Source organism: Pteropus medius, unplaced genomic scaffold, assembly GCF_902729225.1.
Source record: "Pteropus medius unplaced genomic scaffold, Ma_sr-lr_union100, whole genome shotgun sequence".
In the NCBI taxonomy this organism is placed as follows: domain Eukaryota; kingdom Metazoa; phylum Chordata; class Mammalia; order Chiroptera; family Pteropodidae; genus Pteropus; species Pteropus medius.
In genome coordinates, this window is record NW_024350319.1 from 25,570,021 (window position 1) to 25,583,837 (window position 13,817).

A 13,817-nucleotide genomic window follows, 5' to 3' on the forward strand; every position below is an offset into this window, starting at 1 on the left:
TTTTCTTTGTGCTGAACAATATTCTATTGTACATCTATACCATATTTTCTTTATCCATTTATCCATCAATGGGCATTTAAGTTGTTTCCATATCTTGGCTATTGTGAATGGTATCACAGTGAACACAGAATGCAGATGTCTCTTCGAGATCCTCATTTCAAATTCTTTTGGATATATAACCAGCAGTGGGATTTAAGCATGACTTTTGAATGTTCTACTGTAGGACCATTTCCTAGTGAACTACTTACCAGTAATGTGACTTATAAGAGTAATTCTGAGTCCATTTATTAAAATATATTTTTTATACCTTAAATTTTTCACTAGTCAAAGATAAAACAAAATTCTGTAAGCTAGAAACCATTTCAAGATGTGATATTTAATATTTTGATAATAGTGATCCATATTTGTTTAAGTATTTTAAATACTTGTTTCTATCATCAGTTATCATAGTCTTCTTAACAATTATAATTCATAAAGTTCCAGTATTTACCTCAGATTTTCTTATTTTTTAAAACATATTAGTATTATTGGAAGACTCAAATCAGGCTTTCTTTTCTAATAAAGTATTGTGATTTACATTTGAGAGATTGTAAATTTTTAATCTGGTGTGTTTTCATTTTATAGGAAGCTAAATACAAACAAAACCCCAAAAATACAGAGCAGGAAGGCACATTAATGATTATCCAGCCTGTAGTCCCATCCTTTCACACTGTGAATAGAAAGTCAATTTGCAGAAATATTTTGCTATTGGGCCAGTATAACAGCTTTCAATTATTAAAGAAGCTTGTCAGATCTTTGAAAATCTACATAACATCGCAGATTTTCTTCTCCTTTGTAGCCATGCTTGCTGTCAGAATATATTTAGAAACATTGATGCTTAAGCAAATGTGTAATACATGTGGCCAAAGTAATGCAGCATAAGTGTAAGTTTACTCTAGGGAATAAGAAACTAGAGTTTTGATGTTTGTGCTTAAATATTTAGTACCTAGGCCAGCTCTAGGCAGAATTGGTAAAGCATATCTTTGGCATTCTCATCTTTTAGCTCCTTTCTGTATGGGATTGCTGATGTACTGATGTACTGGGCCCGTGGTACAACTCTCTCTTTTACTGAAGTTTCCCACATAGGTCCTTCTGCCCTCCTGACTGTCTCTTCTCTCCATTCCCATCTTTCCACCTTCTAATCTTCTCCAAGCTTCATATCCAACATCTGATGTAGTAATTGTGTAGGACAATGGGGTCTCGGCTGTTTAAACTACAAGGAAAAGCCACAATGTTGAAATCCTCTTGAGATCAGACCAGAGACAAGAGAACTTAGCAGACAACTGGCAAGTGCATTAGGGAGATGAAAACATAAATCAGGAAATGAGTATGTGAATTGGTAGCTAAGAGAAAAACATCCATTGATGGCAGAGCTGGAGAGAAAAGTACAGAAATTTGATCAGAGAGATAAATTGGATTCATCCTAGGACAAGTGATAGCGGATGGGTGACCTTTAGATAGCGATGAAGGTCTAGTTCAGGATCAATTTAGCAGATACTGGCCTCTGGCTTCCAGTATTTTTATAGGTATCTCTGCAAGTATTTTTTACATATGCTGGGCCTGAAAGTGGTGGGTTTCTTCCAGGCATCTTTTAACCCTTGAAACTCAAGAAAAATTAGCCAGTATTTATATCTTTTCTCATTATTATCTGGTACAGATACATTTTCTGGTACAGATAATAATGAGAAAAGATATAAATAATTAGCCATTATTTATTCACTAAAATCACTCAGGACCCTATTTGGCCTTCCTTGTTCCATTTTCTTTTTGAAATTGTAATAACAGCTGGCCCTAACATAGTGCTTAGTGTGGCGGTTCCTGTTTTAAGTGCTTTACATGTAAACTCATTACATATCCAATTTATTTTACATTTTATTACATATAGACATATTTACAACTCATTACATATCCAAACTCATTTTATCTTCAATACAACATTAAGTAGGAACAATTATTATCATTTTAGATGAGGAAACCTAAGCACAGGGGTTAAGTGACATGCTCAGGGTCATATAGCTGGTGAGTGGCAGAGTTAGGATTTGAAACCAGGCACTGTGGCTTCAAAGCTCATGCACTTTATGACTGCTGGGCTGCTGTCTAAACTAACTGTTTCTCCTTTTATAACCAAAAAGATGGGGAGATTCCAGGATGAATATAAGAGAGGGTTGTCACCATTGTATAATTTCATACTGATTTTACATTCATTAAATCAATCTTTGTAGATGTACTTGAACTTTTGAAGTTATTCAACTTTTATTTATTATTGTCCAATATATGCCAGGGTGATAGAGATACAAAGATGAATAAGAAATTATTTCTATCTTTCAGAAATCTAGAGTCAGATATGCAAACAGGTACATTAAAATATGATTTCTTAACTGCTGTTACAAAAGTATGGGCAAACATATAATGGAACACAGATAAGAGAGCGATAATCTCTACCGAGAGATTTCTAAGAGTCTTTCTTGAAAATATGACAGTTGTACTGGGACTTAAGGTTTAAGGAGGGTGTTTTCATAACAAAGAAGAGGGAAAGGGTATTTCAACCAAAGAGACTCCATGAGCAAAGGCAAAGTGTCATAAAAAGGCTGAGATCGTTTTGGAAATAATGGGGACTTCTGTGTGGCAGGAGCATGTGCATGCATAGTGAAGGATGATAAGAAATGAAAACAATTTCAAAGATGTATGCATGCCAAGTTAAGGGATGTGAATTTGTATTATGTAGATACTGGGAAGGTTTCCTTTAGAAGTCTGATGCAGAAGAGTGTTATCAAAATATTTATTTGATGAGAAGCTTTTGCTATAGGCTGTTAAAGAATAAACCCTAGAATAAGAAGCATCAGGTATGAGACTAAAAAACTTCTAAGCCAGAGGCTTTGACAGCCAGAGCTCAAGCAGTATTCATGCACTTGGAGAAGAGAAATTGAATTTGAAAGTTTTTTCTCTGGTAGAATAAATAAGATTTGATAAATGATTGAAGGTAGGGGATGAGGTTTGTTGAGAAGCAGTGCCTTTGAAGCTTCTAGCTGGTGAGATAGATTGCATATTATTTAGAATTCTGGTTAGCTGCTGTACCAAAGATCCAATTTGACAATAGTAGTTTAAACAAGGCAGAAGTTGATAGATGTCTGGCTTAAGAAAATGTGATATGCATATATATATACTATGGAATATTATTCAGCCTTAAGAAAGAAGGAATCTTGCCATTTGCAACAACATGGATGAACCTAGAAGACACTATGCTAAGTGAAATAAGCCAGAAGCAGAAATACAAATACTGTATGAACTCAGCTATGTAAGGAATCTAAAGTAGTCAGACTCATAGAAGCAGAGAGAATGGTGATTGCCAGGATCTAGAGGTAGGGCGGGATGGGGAGATGTTTGTCATGGGCTACAAATTTTTAGTTATATGAGATAAATTTATGTACAACAGTATAACTATGACAGTACTGTATTGTATACTTAAATTTGCTAAGAGGATAGATTTTATGTGTTCTTAACCATATTTATAAAGAAAAGGAAAAAAAGAAAAAGGTAATTGCGAAGCGATAGATATGTTAATTAGCTTAATTATTGTGATTATTTAATTGTATACATATATCAAATCATCAAATTGTATAACTTAAATGAATATTATTTTTAAATGTCAATAATTTAAAAAAATGAGGTAGACATTTATTTCTTTTTCAGTCAAACAATCCAGGTTTAGTAGCCTAGAGATAATACGGGGTTCCTTGGTATTGCAGATCCTGATATATTTTTCCTTGTTGCTCCTACCCTTAGGGTTATACCCTCGTTCATATGGCTAAAGAGGTCTCATCAGCAAGATAGTTAGTGACACAGTCAATCAAATAGGAAGGAACAAAAGGGAGAAGAGATATTTAGAAAGTCTGGTCACATTCTATTGGCCAAAATAGATACATGGCCATTTTTAGAAGTAAAGAAGGCTGGGAATTGTAGTCTTTATTATGGATGGCCATGTACTCAGCTAAAACTTGGGGATTATATTGTTAAAGGAAGAGAGGAAGACTGGATATTGAGGTACAATTTATAGTTTCAACTATAGAGTGTCTGATGACCATGTTAATAGCGATGGAGGTGGTAGAACATGTTTAGAGAGAAATGAGGAAATAATGAGTTTCACTTTGGATATATTAAATTTTAGGTGTCTGTGAGACTGTCTGATAGCTATGTACAAGAGGTAGTTTGAAGTTAGGGTTTTTATCATGACAGATAAAATTGGCAGTCATGAGCAGTTTGAAGCTGTGTCAAACGAACTGGGGAGGCCATTAATAGCAAATTTTGAAGACTAAGTAGAGATTCTAAATGAGGACAACCTTGGAAGGAATAGATTGAAGATAGGAGCAGGAGCCAGTCAGAAGTGTTAATAGAGCAGAGGAGGAGATGAACAGAGACATAGGGAAGAATGACACCGGGGTTCTCCTTCAGGGTTGTGGGCCCCATTTCACTGCTGTTATAACAGCACTCTATGGCATTGTTGCATTTTTTACTGTGCCCATAAAAGTGATTCCACTGTAGGGCTTCCTACCTGTCAGCAAATAGCTTCCAGATTCCCTAAGAGTCCAGTCACAATAGCCTTCACATATGGCATCATGCCAATGGCCTGGATGGAGTCAGAAACCATCAGTTGTACAACCAGTTTGGATAGATGATTTTCTTCAGCATCCAAGGCAGAATGGATACTTCAGTTTCCAGGGCCAAGGGGTCAATGAGTATAGCAGAAGAAAAAAAAAGGGAACGCAAATTAAGAATGCCAGAAAATTGGAGGTTCCAGTCTGGCTAGGAAAGTAAGTACAGTTTGGAGTGAAAATATAAAAGTAACAGGAATAGAATTAGCATTCTCAGATAAAAACTTAAAACTATATATACTGCTATCTTAATAAATCTATGAATAAAGATACTGATATAGATCCTATGGCAGTGCCTAGCACAGAATAGTCACTAATAAATATTCTTTAAGTGACTTTTTTCCTTCTTGGAAAGATAAATTTTTTCTTATGTAGTTTTGGGGGACATTTTGCGAAAAATAGCTCTCTAGAATGCATTTGAGATACAAATGGGAATTGGATTATGTGTTGCTTTTTTTTATTTTTTGATATTTCTTCCTTTTGAACATTTATTAGTATGTTTAGATAGTGCTGCCATAGTCCTCAGTTCATTTGTTTCTTTTGACCTTATTTAAATAGGTTTAAATTTTGTGTATAAATTTTGTATATAAAATTTTGTATATAAAATTCCAGCTGGCTTGGGGATGTCTAGGTAAGCTTAGCAAGAGGATTTATTCACTGTCTCTCATATAACTAGACTTTTGTATTAACATTACATTATGTGCAGAAATAAAATTTGTTCCTTTAAACTCTAAGTTTAAATTAAGACTTGCTGAACTATTTCAGGTGGTGCACTTAAAAAAATGAATACTATAAAATGGTTGTTTGCTTGAATAGTTTAACCTCTGTTGCCATTCTTCATTCGATATTTATCAAGAGACTAGTATTTAAATTAAGTATAGCATAAACTATGAAAAATGGACTTAAGACTCAATATTTAGGGAACAAGAGAAAAGGGGCTATATTATCACTAATGATGAATCATTTCAAAAGCAGTTTAATTTTCCATGCTGTAGAAATTGCTACAGCAATTCTAAAGTATATGATTATGAAGTAAATTAGAATTGTGCCTAGCAAAATGCTTTATAATTCTTCATTCAATCAAATCATTTAAGGTTTAAGATTTCACAGTCTCAGTTTTCTCATCTGTAAAGTGGGAATAATCTAAACAGGAAAGTAATTTTCTCTAAATAGTTTCCTTATTCACTCCCCTGTTCCACTAAAAGTCTCAGTCAGTTAATTCATCCTCATTATATTCCTTTCTCAGTGAAAAACAGTCAAAGTAACAAAGCTCCTAACCATTTGGTTGTATTTGTACAAACCCAAGTAAGAAGAGAAGGATAACAATTCTTTATTTAGTACATTAATTTATATTGAGACAATTTTAACATGTTCATTTTGTCCCCTAAGATCTTTTTCTAGAGATAAGTATATGAAATAAGCATACTTCTTGCATCTCTGATTATAATAAAAGTGTATATTCTAGAAGAATAGTAATAACTGGTAGTTATCTTGAATACTTTATAATCTTAAGCTCACTTTTATATTCTTTATTGCATAGGATTCCACAGGGAATATTTTGCTCATACAGGAATATATTTTAACATCCAACTGCTATTTTATCACCTTGACTTTTTAAAAATAGCAATTCACTTTTGCCTCACTGAATTTGTTGACTTTCAGATCCCCAGAGATTCCTTATGAAAAACCCCACAGGTAAAATCAGTTACCTGTTAGTGGCCTAAGAGTTACACTTTGCATTTTGTACACTGAGATATCTTTATCATGCCACACAATAAATAACAGTTAGTCTCAGTAATGAGTTGGTGAATTCAAGGAACTCATCATATTGGGTGAGAGTATTAATATTTGGTATTTAAGCCATAGGCATTTCACATTGAATATAAAGGAACTAGCTATACTGTATAACTGGTAGATGGTTATATTACATAAAATATTGATGTGCTTTAGTCTGACTTTCTAAATTTAAATTAATTGGGGTGACTTTGGTTAATGAAACTATGTGTTTCAAGTGTACAATTCTATAATCCATCATTTGTATATTGCACTGTGTGTTCACCACCCAAAGTCAAATCTTTCTTTGTTACCATGTATTTGACCCCTTTTACCATTTTCTCCCTTCCCCCATCCCCCTTTCTCTCTGGTAACCATCATACTGTTGTTTGTGTCTATGAATTTTTATTTATTTGTCTGTCTTGTTTTTCATTTGTTGCCGTCCGTTTTATATCCCACATACAAGTGAAGTCACATGGTTCTTAACTTTTTCTGTCTGATTTATTTGGCTTAGTATGATATTCACAAGATCTATACATGTTGTTGCAAATGGCAGTATTTCATCTTTTCTTTCTTTTATTTTTCACTGAGAGGTAATATATATTAAGTGGCCACTCCATACATGTATAGTGCTAAACACTTAATGTTTATTAGCTCATCCATCTTCACGATGGCCTCATGAAATCTAATACATAATTTTCCATTTTTAAAATAATTTTTATTATTTTTTGATTATAGTTAGCATACAATATTCTACTACTTTTAGATGTACAACATAGTATTAGACATTTATTTAACTTACAAAATATCACCCTGATAAATCTACTACCCATCTGATACCATACATAGTTATTACAATATAACTGGCTGTATTCCTTATGCTATACTTTACATACCCATGACTATTTTGTAACTACCAATTTTTACTTCTTAATCCCTTCCCCTCTTTCACCCATCCCCCCCAATACTCCTCCCATCTGGCAACCATCAAAATGTTCTCTGTATCTATGAGTTTGTTGTTTATTTTTTCTTCAGATCCTACATGTAAGTGAAATCATATGGCATTTGTCTTTCTCTGTCTGACCACTCAGCATAATATCCTCTAGGTCCATTCATGTTGTTGCAAATGGCAAAGATTTATTCTTTTTATGGCTGAGTAATATTCCATTGTATGTATGCATTACCTCTTTTTTATTCATTCATCCATTGATGGACACCCAAATTGCCTCCATATCTTGGCTACTATAAACAATGCTGCAATGAACATATGGATGCACAGGTCCCTTCAAAGTAGTATTTTAAGTTTCTTCAGATAAATATCCAGAAATGGGCTTACTGAGTCCTTCTTTGTATCTTCTTGTAGACTTTGTTTTAAAGTACTTTGTCTGGTGTAAGTATTGCTACCTTAGATTTTTTTTTTTTTCATTTCCATTTTCATGAGATATCCTTTTAATCTCTTTACTTTCAGTCTGTGTGTATCTTTTGATCTGAAGTGAATCTCTTGTAAAGGTCTTGTTTTCTTATCCATTTACCCATACTATCTTTTGATTGAAGCATTTAATCCTTTTTTTTAAAAAATTGGATGCAATTGTTAATAGATATGTAGTTATTGCCATTTTATTTTATATATTTAAATCTTTTTTTCTTCTTAAAGAAGTCCCTCTAACATTTCTTGTAATATTGGTTTTGGGTTGATGAACTCCTTTAGCTTTTTCTTATCTGAAAGCTCTTTATTTATCCAATTCTAAATGATAGCTTTGCTGGGTAGAGTAATTTTGGTTATAGGTCCTTTCTTTTCATCACTGAATATTTCATGCCAATTCCTTCTGATCTGAAAAGTTTCTGTTGAGAAATCAGCTGACAGTCTTATGGGAGCTCCCTTGTAGGTAACTACCTGCTTTTTTCTTGCTGCTTTTGAGATTCTATGTCTTTAACGTTTGGCATTTTAATTAAGATTTGTCTTGGTGTGAGAAGAGATGAACACAGTGTCTACCTACTTCACCATCTTGACCAGAGTCACTATTTCATCTTTTCTTATGTTTGAGTGTATTTCATTGTATATGTGTACCACATCTTCTTTATCCAGTCATTAATTGACGGACACTTAGGTTGCTTCCATGTCTTGGCCACTGTGAATAATGCTGCTATAAACATAGGTTTATATATATGTATACATATATATACATATATATATACACACACATATGTGTGTGTGTGTGTATATATATATGTATATATATGTATACATATATATCTTTATGAATAAATGTTTTCAAAATTTTCAGATAGATACTCAGAAGATAAATTGCTGGGTCATATGATAATTCTATTCTTCACTTTTTTGAGGAATCTTCATCCTGTGTTACACAGTGGTTGTACCAACTTACATTCCCACCAGCAATGTATAAGGGTTCCTTTTTTTCTACAACCTCTCCAATACTTGTTATCAATTATCTTGTTGATAATAGCTATTCTAACAGATGTAAGGTAGTGTCTCATTGTGGTTTGATTTGCATATCACTAATAGCTAGTGAAGTTCAGCATCTTTTTATATGTCTATTGGTCATTTGTATATCTTCTTGGGAGAAGTATCTGTTCAGATCTTCTGCCCATTTTTAATGGGATTTTTTGTTTTTTCATTGTTGATTTGTATGAGTTCTTTATATACTTTGGATATTACCACTTATCAGAGGTATTGTTTGCAAATATCTTCTCCCATTCTGTTGGAAGCTTTTTGCTTTGATACAGTCTCATTTTGCATTTTTACTTCCCTTGCCTTTGAGGTCGAATTCATAAAATCCTCTCTAAGTCCAAGATCCATAAGTTTAGTACCTATATTTTCTTCTATGTAGTTTATTGTTTCAGGCCTTATGTAGGTCTTTGATTCATATTGAGTTAATTTTTGCCTATGGTGACAAATACTAGTATACTAGTTTCATTGTTTTGCATGTGGCTTTCCAATTTTCCTATACCATTTATTGAAGAGACTTTCTTTTCTCTATTGTATGTTTTTGGTTCCTTAGTCAAAAATTATTTGCCCATATATACAGGGGTTTATTTCTGGGCTCTTAACTCTGTTCCATTGGTCTATGTGTCTGTTTTTCTGCCAATACCATGCTGTGTTGATTATTGTCGCTTTGCCTTTTTCTTAACCTTTTTCTCTCAGGATTGTTTTGGCTATTCAGGGTATTTTGTGCGTCTGTACAAATCTGACAACTTCCTGTTCTATTTTTTAAAAAGATAGCATTGGGATTTTGATGGAGATTACCTAAATTTGTATATTGCTTTGGGTAATATGGCCATTTTAACTGTGTTGATTTCTTCTATCCATAAACACAGAATCTCTTTCTTTGTGTCTTCTTCAGTTTCTTTTAATCATGTCTTGGTGTTTTCTGGGTATAGATCCTTCACATCCTAAGTTTATTCCTAGATATTTATTCTTTTTTGTTGCAATTGCAAAAATAATTGTTTTTTTCCTGAAACTTACTTTTGAAACTTGTTATTATTATACTAATGGTGGATTAGGTGCCCTTCTTTCATAACATTTTAGTACCTCGGTTTACTCTTCTTAATTTATTATCACACCATATTGATGTAGTCTTTTACTTTTCTGCTAACAAGTGAGCAACTTCAGTACAGAAATTATCTCATTCTTTACTGCAGTCCTAGAATCTAGCACATAGCATGTGCACAATAAATATTTACTGAATCTATGAAGTCATATGTATTTAATTGCAGGAAAAGGGGGAAAATCCTCTAAAAATTCCTTGAACAATTAAGGAATTGGACTTAATAATTTAGATACAATTTGAACAAGACTCTCACCACATCTCTCTGCAGTTTGTTTAGCCCTTTACATCTCCAGGTCAAAACTTTACCCTTATGTTGGCTTCCCTCAGGGAGCAAAATGGCTACAACATGTGCCTTGCATATTTGGGGCAAGAGACAGAGTGTATGTCCCAAACTGCTAGAAACACTTCTGAAACTCATTCTAATTGGACTCTTATAGGTCATATGCCATTCTTGAACCAGTAACTGTGGTCAGCATAGAATATGCTGATTCACTTTGCTGTGTTATGCCCCTAAAAACTGATTGGAGTTAGGAGACAAATGAATGCAAAGAAACTGTATAAAATATTCACTAAAATTAATTAATAAAATTCCAAGTCTCTAATGCATTTTAAGAAAGTGTAGGGTAATGAGATATTTTAAAAATGTTTTAAATCTGCAAAATATCACTCTTCATTAGTTCCAAAATAGTTGCACATGTGTTAACAGAAGTATATTTAAATCCGTTAGTAATAATTCTGGCTGCATACAATTAACTGAGATCTAAGACTTTAGCGAAAATTATAGTGGGCAATTATCTTCAAAATTCCATGTAGGAAAAGCCTTCTACGAGCCCTAACCCCTACCAATCTATCCTCTTAAATCAATGAGGAATTTTATCCTTCAACAATGGATGGATTTTCTTTTGATAATAGGAAAATGACTAACTTATTGGAAAACAAACATAGAAAAGAGAAATGGAAAGAAGCAAACTTTGTAGAATCACTTTTTCCTAGAGCCATCCCTGATGTTTCTGACTTCTTAAAAATATGATTTTATGTGCACATTTACATTTTGAAAGAAGATAAATGAATGAATGAAGTATCTAAGAGAGCGGATTGTAGAAGGAAGCCAAAACCAATATTGGGGGTGAGGTTAGTGCTAACTGTATTTAAAACTTAAGTCATCTTCTTGTATAATTTGTTTTTCGTGTATTTGCTTCCATGTCAGTCCCATTTTCTTTCTTTTCAACCCTATACAAATCATATTGTCTGATCCTTTCTTCTCTTACTCCCACACTGCCTTGCAACATCATTTAACTGTTTTCTTTTACATGTCTTGTCCCCTAAAATGAGATGTAAACATTCTGAGAGCAAGAACTTTGTCTAGTCCTTCTCTGGAATTAACCTCAGCATTTTGTAGAGTTGCTCATTAAACAATTGGTACTGAATAAATGCTTGTGGGAATTGGATCAAATGATCTATTTTGCAGAAATTTGGGGAAAAGTGGACTATAGTGATGTGTATTTGCCTAACATTTTTTTCACTGTAAAACAAATTAAAACTTAAATATTGACATGCAAAGGAAAAGATCCAATAAGAAAGGAGACTGTTGAAAGACTTTCAAAGGGAATAGAACCATTTGAGATTATTTTCATTGCTTTTCTGATGCCAGTTTCCTAATGATTCAAATACATAGATAATAAAGGAAGAAATTTTCTGTGTGTGTCATTGTTTATATTACTTCCATAAAATTCATAAAAATGTCAAGATATGTTCATGCTATAATGTTATTCAAACATTCTTCTTAAATAGATGCAGGGAAATGAGGAGAGATGGTGCAATATCATTATTGTTCCCATATTTGTTGTTGTAAGCAGTGAAGTCCTTGTCTTTTGTGAAATGTCAGTTTAAAACATTCTGCCAAAAACCTTCTAAAGCAAGCCCTTATTAGAATTAATCACAAGTGTCAGTTGAGACAGTGTTATTCTTTCCATGTAATCTAAACAGACTGTTATATCCTATGTGCAAAATATTTGCTTTGTTTTAGATGTGGAGCTGGGCCATAACAAGATGCTAATAAGAGAAAGAGAATCTCTTGGCCTTGCTGAGGTTTAAAATGTTATGCAGCTGAGGTCACACCCTTTTGTATATAGTAAAGACATTTTCTTGGTCTCTACCCTGATTTGTCCAGGCTGGTAGCAGCATTTTCCCAGTCACATAGACCCAAGCGTGGGGAGGGAAGAAACTTTCCTTTACCTTCAAAGTTCTTTTAGCTGGTCTAATTAAGTCTACATGAGACAGACTAACAAGAGAAAATAACCAAACTTAATTACATATGTACATATGGGAACTTCACATACATGAGAGAGTCAGAGACCCCCATATATGCAAGAGGTTCACAGACAGAGAGGAAAATGAGGTATATATGACATTCTGAGCTAAAGGTGAAGTCAGGGTCTTGAGGCTTCAGAGGGGAGGAAGGTCATTCACAGAATAAGAAGAGCAGATATTCAGTAATTAGAAGCTTGCCCTGTCCTACAGATAGGCCATAAAGAGTTATTTCTGGTTAGAACCCTATGATCAAGGCCCCTAATTTAAATTCTTTAAGGGAGAGGCTAAAGTTTTTTCTTAGCTTGAGTGCCTTCGGCTGCATCCCACAGAGGCACACTTTGGGGTGACTCATTCGGAACCCCTACACAAAGATTCCAGACTGAACTGGGAATTCTCTACTTCATTCTCCATATCTAATTATTTGTCAAATTGTATCAGTCCTCACTTTGAAAATCCTGGCTGTAACCTTTCATGGCATGTGGTGCAATATGGAAGAAATACCCCTTGACTGGGAGATGGAAAGTCTAGCTTTAGGTTTACTCTTTTTCTAGCCACTTGTATGACCTTGATCAAATCACCTGATGTTTCTTGGTCTCAGTTTCTTAAGGTCCTCCCAGCTCAAATTATGCGATTCCTCTGTAAACATTTTACCTATCCTTTTTAAACATCACACCTGAAGTCAGTAATATAAATGGCTTTCTGTGACCTCTCCCTGAAGTCTGAATCATCAGACTTTAAAAGGCCCCTCAACCGTGTAGCCTCAAGTTGTTTCCCTTTAAGCTATCAGTGCTCTAGTACTAGTTCCCGGAACTTGCTACATAGCAAGTAGTATTAACCTGGAGCTTTCTCTATAGATTGAGAAACTTCTATGTGGAACTATAGGTATATTTTTCATTCTAGATGACTCTGACCCTGCTAATCCACTGTTAAACATTCAAAAAACATTATATTTGCCTCACTGTGCCTTTACTTATGACAGTGATTCTCAAACTTCTGTCCATGTCGGAATCACTTGGAGTGGTTTTTAAAATTCAGATCATGAAGCCCAACACCAGGGTTTCTGATTCAGTAAGTTAGGGGTTAGGCCAGAGAATTTGCATTTCTAATCATTTCTCACATGATGCTGATACTGCTGGTTTGGGGATCACACTTTGGGTACCCCTGGTTTATGTGAGCACCTTGCCTCGGAATGCCACTTTCCTACACCATCTTTACCTACCAGTGTATTAACTATCATTCTGGTATGACCTTCATAGAGCATTTCTCAAGGTCCCAGATGTAAGGGATCACTTTCCTCTGTATTTTGCCAAACACTTCATTTCCTCCTTTGTTGTCACTGTTAGATACTTCAATCAAAATTAGATTGCAAGGTCCTTGAAACTTTATCTTATTTCTGTTCAACATCCTATTCCCATGTCTGTTTCTCAGTGATTTGTACAAGAGAGGGTAATTTAATATACCTTTTTGAATGATT